The sequence below is a fragment of the Spea bombifrons genome, chromosome 1, assembly GCF_027358695.1.
Source record: "Spea bombifrons isolate aSpeBom1 chromosome 1, aSpeBom1.2.pri, whole genome shotgun sequence".
In the NCBI taxonomy this organism is placed as follows: Eukaryota; Metazoa; Chordata; class Amphibia; order Anura; family Pelobatidae; genus Spea; species Spea bombifrons.
Genome location: NC_071087.1, coordinates 156,127,305 through 156,133,304, shown reverse-complemented (window position 1 = coordinate 156,133,304; position 6,000 = coordinate 156,127,305).

Genomic DNA, 6,000 nt, shown 5'->3' with positions numbered 1-6,000 from the left:
AATGATTATATCCCTGAATATTAAGTATTCATCCAGTTGTTTAACCCCTTAACGTCCATTGACGGGTCAAACATGTCATGCAAAATGGTCACTTAACGACCTATGACGTGCCTCTGATACTGCATTCAACCATGCAAGTCAATGGAGTCCAGCTTTCTAATCACTATGTGATTAGTAAAATATTTTTTTAAAAAATGGGGAAAAAAAGCTTTGAAAAACAATGGTAAGATTTAAAAATTAGTATGCATCAGAGGAACCATCCAGTTCCAGCAAAATGTAAAAAAAAAAAGTCCAAAAAGAATAAAATAAATAAAACAAAAAAAAAAAAGTTTACACCTTGGGATGTCTAGTTTTCAAAAATATATGGTTTGATGGGGTAAGTTGTAGTGGCCGGGCTCAAAGATAGGGCATAGGCACACTTCCCAAATATGGCCTTTTAACCCCAAACACCAGTCAAACCCATGCATGGGTGGTATCACTGTACCCGGAAGTAGTTGCTGAACACACTGTTGTTTGAAAGTGACGCATACCAGGAGCTGTAAATCCATACCTGAAGCGCAATTTTAGTGATAAAAAAAACACAAAATATATTACTACCACAAAGTTTGATAATGGGCGGTAGTAGAATTAGTGCATGGAAAGGGTTAAAATACCAGCATTTGAAATACCTTCCCCTCTGAGGCGCCGTTTTTCTAACAGATTTAAATTATTAACCTTTCTAGTGCTATTATATCCTTCTTTAGAATAGGTGCCCAAAAGTGCACAGCATATTCAAGGTGTGGCCTTGCCATTGATTTATACAGAGGCAAAATTATATTTTTATCCCGCAAATTAATGCCCCTGTTTATACACGACAATACCTTACTGGCCTTAGCAACTGTTGACATTTGTCAGGAACTTACTGTTCACCCCCGCCGTCCGCGTGTGTCCTCGCCCAGCGGAATTCAATCCCTAAGTACATAGTTAAGGGACAGCGGTCACCTGATCAATAAGATTAAATTTGTGGATTTACCCCAAGATAATATTTGGCTAATTATGTGCGACGTCTCAAGTTTATATACAATCGTAGCGCATGAGGCTGGTGTAAAAGCGCTGCGGAATATATTATATAAATCCTCTAACTACTGTGGACCTCCCTGTAGAATTTATACTGGAAATGCTGGAGATGTGTCTACAATTGTCTACAATCAAGCGGGACTTCTAGCATATGCCAACTGTTTTATGTATGACTATGAAAAAAGACACATCCTTCAACCATTTGAAAGCAATCTCTGTCTGTCTTCCAGATATATTGACAACATTGTCATGATCTGGCATGGTGATGAATAAAATACTATTGATGCAACTTCATATTTCAATGCGCTTGATTCACCGGTGCGCTTGACTTGTGAATATAGTCAGAGTGCTGTGAGCTTCCTTGACCTCACTCTGTCTTTAAGCAGGGGTCGCTGACACTATTCACTATTTAAAAAGCCAACGGGTCGCAATACATTGCTCCATTTTAAAAGTTTCCACCCTGGAAAAACCTTTATAGGCTCCTTCTATGTTAATCAATCTTTTACATAAGTGCCTATTCACATAACTGTGGGTGTTAAAAATAGATGTGAATGGTGATTACCTTTTGCAAGAAAGTTAATCTTTATGAGCTCATTCTATGTGATTTAAACCCCTTTAGTCCCCTTTATTTTCTGGTACCTCAAGTCGCGGAGCAATTTTGCCATTTTCAGAGATTATTCCCCTTTCCTGCAAACAGTGTACCCATGTAAACTATATATTTTTGTTTTTCAAGGAGAGAGAGGGCTTTCTTTTGATACCATAGTTAGAGAATTAGATGAAAAATGAGAAATTTTGTAAAATTTTTTATATTTTTGTATGGTTAGAGGTTCTCTTAGGCACCTCTTGAACATGTTATTAATGCTAGTGATGACACAATTGCATCACTTAGCTCACCTTATTTTTTTTATTATTGATTGTATTATTTTAGTGATTTTTTTTATTGTTAAATCATTTTAAACTGTAACGGCTTTCAAGCACCCGTGCCGGCAACCGTTACAGGAGATTGGGAAGCAGAAAGATGTGTCCCTGCCGCTGCAAGAAACTCAGGACGTACCAGTAGGTCCATAAGGGACTGACGGGGTTAACCATTCCTTCATGTAGGCGTACCTATCCACATATGTGTCACCTATTTACTAAATTGTGGGTGTGTTTATCCACTTATGGGATGATATTTCTTTTATAAATTGGCATTTTGTGTTTTTTGTGTGATGAAGGTTCGGCGTATGAGACCAAAAACGTTCATCTGACGTAAACTAATAAATATATTTGCACTTTAATACGAAGCCCTGCGAGTGCTCCAAGTTTTCCATATATATATATATATATAGATATACACATTACTAAAGCAAACTACAGAAAGTGACCCAGCCTCCCAAATGTGCCCTGACCCCCAGCACTCATAGGGTTAAGTTGCACCTGTCATTGCAAAGATTTGCACATTTTTGCCAACAGTTTGGGTTCCAAAACAGTTGAGAATTACTATTTGAATGATCTGTTCCTTCAGTTCCATATATAATTGTTAATTTGTGAGATGTTTCCTAAATTATCAGAAGGTGACGTTTTTACAAAGTCTTAGAGGGAAATCAATAAATGATCAGTAAAGAAAGTTACTTTATTTTCCCATTTTCTTAAATATTATTCATACATCTTTGTGTCTTTTATCAGAAAATGTCATCAGTCTGAGTACATTAAACATGCGCAGGAGAGTCATAGATCTCCTGAATCTAAGACAAGACCAAACAGGTTCTGGGTTTTTATGCTTCTGATAAATATAAGTTAGTGAAGCTTTGTTCTTTAAATATGGTATATATTAAGGGCCATGAAGAGTTTCATGTAAACACCTGTACACTCATGGAATGCGGTTACCATGGAAACCTATGACATCAAAGAATTCTAAAGGATTGTCTGTTCCAGGCGCTGCTTACTGTGACATCAAGCCGACGATGATGTCACAATTGCCACATTCACAATAAGTGAGACAATCAGCGTGAAGCAGATCACTTGCGAAAATGGGACGCAACAGCTCTATCGCTGAGCTCCTGTGCATCCTGATTTTAGCTGTGAGCCCCTTGCATATCGTTGGAGGAGGAAGTGGAACGGGCTCTGATGCGGCGAAATCTCAGAAAGAAAATGTTGAGATGTATTTGATGGTTGTCTTTATTTGTACCGTCCTGCTGGATGTGATTACAACCATTCTATTCTATTTCACATACCGGAAGACTGTTAGGGATATTAATGAGACAAAATAGGCAAAACCAATATTTTATCACATACGCAAAATAACGACGCTACCAATCATTGTGGTACCACATCCACAAAATTAATTTAAGGAGATACCCTATATTTTATCTCCGATCCTAAATCCTTTCAGATCGCCGAAAATTATAATTCAAATCAGATATAGATCACCAAGATAGTCAATAAAAATATTTATTGTAAATACAATTTATAAAATCTGTATATGGGTCACACAGTGCATGATATAAAACACAAAGTTCTTAAAACATATAAAAATTGAATCAATTGAAAAACAGTATATTATCGATAGTTATCAATATGAATTGGTACTTTATGAGTCTAACACACAATTAATTTCCATTCCACTCAGCAACCAAAAATTGATAATCATCAGGGCAGTAATAAAAATATCACTATCTCTCTTATATATTAGTTCAACTAATATGACAAATTAAAATAATTTAATAATGTCTAAGAGTATTTAGTGAAGTTCCTAATAGATGCAAATAATGTCAAACTTCATTTACAGGTAAAAATACCTTTTCATTATTGTTATTATCACGGGTTATAAGCTGCAGTCTCACAAGCCGCTATATACAATAATGCCATATATTATTTCCCAGAAACAGGGAATTCTATATGAAGAAGACAAAATTCATCTCTATTCAGAATAATAAAACGATTATATTTACCACCACTTGTTGCTGTGATCCAACTGGTCCTTGTAGAAATTAATCCAGGTTCAGTGGCAAGAAATTGAATGGAAAGAATATCACTTTAGGTTAGAACTCAAAGTAACTCCAAGAGTGAAATATGGTGTCAGGATCTTAAAATTCCAATTCTCTGCGGTTTATTTGGTGAATTAGCCCGTTTATCTATCACAGGGTCAGTTCTTTTGAGGTCCGTTTCTTAGGTGAGAGTCCTTAATTATTAAAAACCTTAGCTTTTAAAGACAGGGCTTATTATCATAGCCTCCACCTCTTGATTGGAATTCTCCAATCATAACAGTGGGTTTTACCCATTAAAATTAGGATTTCTACTCATATTTACACCATTGTAATTTCTTACTTTACCTGTGAGAGACGCTCTGGTCTAAAAATTAACTTAAAACCATTACATATATATTTGGAATTTATCCTTGGTCACCCTTATCATCAGGTGTTACCTCCTAGATAGTAACTCAGGACTTGGTAGTCTTACCATGTATCCCCCATACGAATTCACGTTCCCAAGGATATGCAGCGTTTACTCCTTAACTTTCTCATGGAAGATGATATTAATTGTATCATACTTACTGAAACATCTATATACATGAATACTTCTTTGTTCTCAATTATAGAGAGAACAAGGACAAAAAGAAATAATCACTACATGATTAAGTAAAATAAAATGGTTCTGACTCCATTTTGTGTTCATGTAAAATACAGAATATATGGAATACATGTTTTCTATAATAAAATATCTGACATAATCCCCCCTTTAGATTATGACAAAGCAAGGTCTAGTTTGCTTTAGAATAATCTAAACAAACGTCAGATGGCTTATTAACGACTTCAAATCATATTGTCCGACATGGGACTTGCAGGGGTGTAATGCACAGATTGGAACACTTTTGCTCCTGTAAGAGAAGTCATTAATGAAAACTTTACAGTAAAAACAATTAGCCATATAAGAACTGTTACAATCATCAAACCAAAAATGATGTCATTGTAATATGACCAATTCACATTGTGTATGATATTGGTATCTTGTTCCGTGTACTTATAGGCATCAACAGAAATATTATTCTTCCTGATAGACATCTGTATTGTATGGTTAGGCTTATGGTCAAGCAGATATTGGAGATCAGGATTAATGGGAATGTCAAGATTTTGAAACGCATCAACCATTTGAACTTCCCCTTCCCAAACATCGGTACCAGCAGGGTACAAAGTAACAGTGCCTACAGTAATACGCGAGTCCTGGGGTACCTTGATGAGTGACACAGGAGATGGCAAGGCTATCACCTTATTAGTCACTTGATCTCTCCGAAATATACTCATGTTTTTGTACAGAGTACTGACCAACCACCTATCTTTTACCAAGATAGCATGTACTGGAGCATTATCACCAGTTTTTGTCATAGTTACTTGACACTTTTCAGAACCGTGCTTAATATATTCAATTCTACATAAAGCATTGGTAGAATCGTATATAAAAGGATTCCCGTCACATTGAAAATTATTGTTCTTAAATTTAACACATTCTGTCAAAAATAGGTATTGAATACCAATCTGGTACCCATGGTTGAAAAGCCAACACAGCAGGGGTTTGGATTTTGACATGTATCTCATCCTTCCATGTTCCAACATTATGTATGGTTTTCAACTGAAAAATGTTTCGTGGGGTAACATACGGGATTGATAATAAGAAACATATTTCCATTCTCTCTGGATCAATATAAAGAGGAAGAGCACTTCCCATTTCATAGGCCAGATTTAGTTGCATGGGCTCCACGGTATTGCCATCGACTTTTGTAATCATTTTACGAACGATATCGTCTGCAACAAAATATAAAGGGATGTGTCCTCTGGTTAAATCAGTCATTCCAGATTGCACTTCGTCCAAAAATGAAGTTGTGTGGAATATTATCGGGTCGTGCATAGACAAAAGTTCACGTTTGAATTGTTCATGACTTTGGTGCAGATTAATGGAGTGAGAGATTAA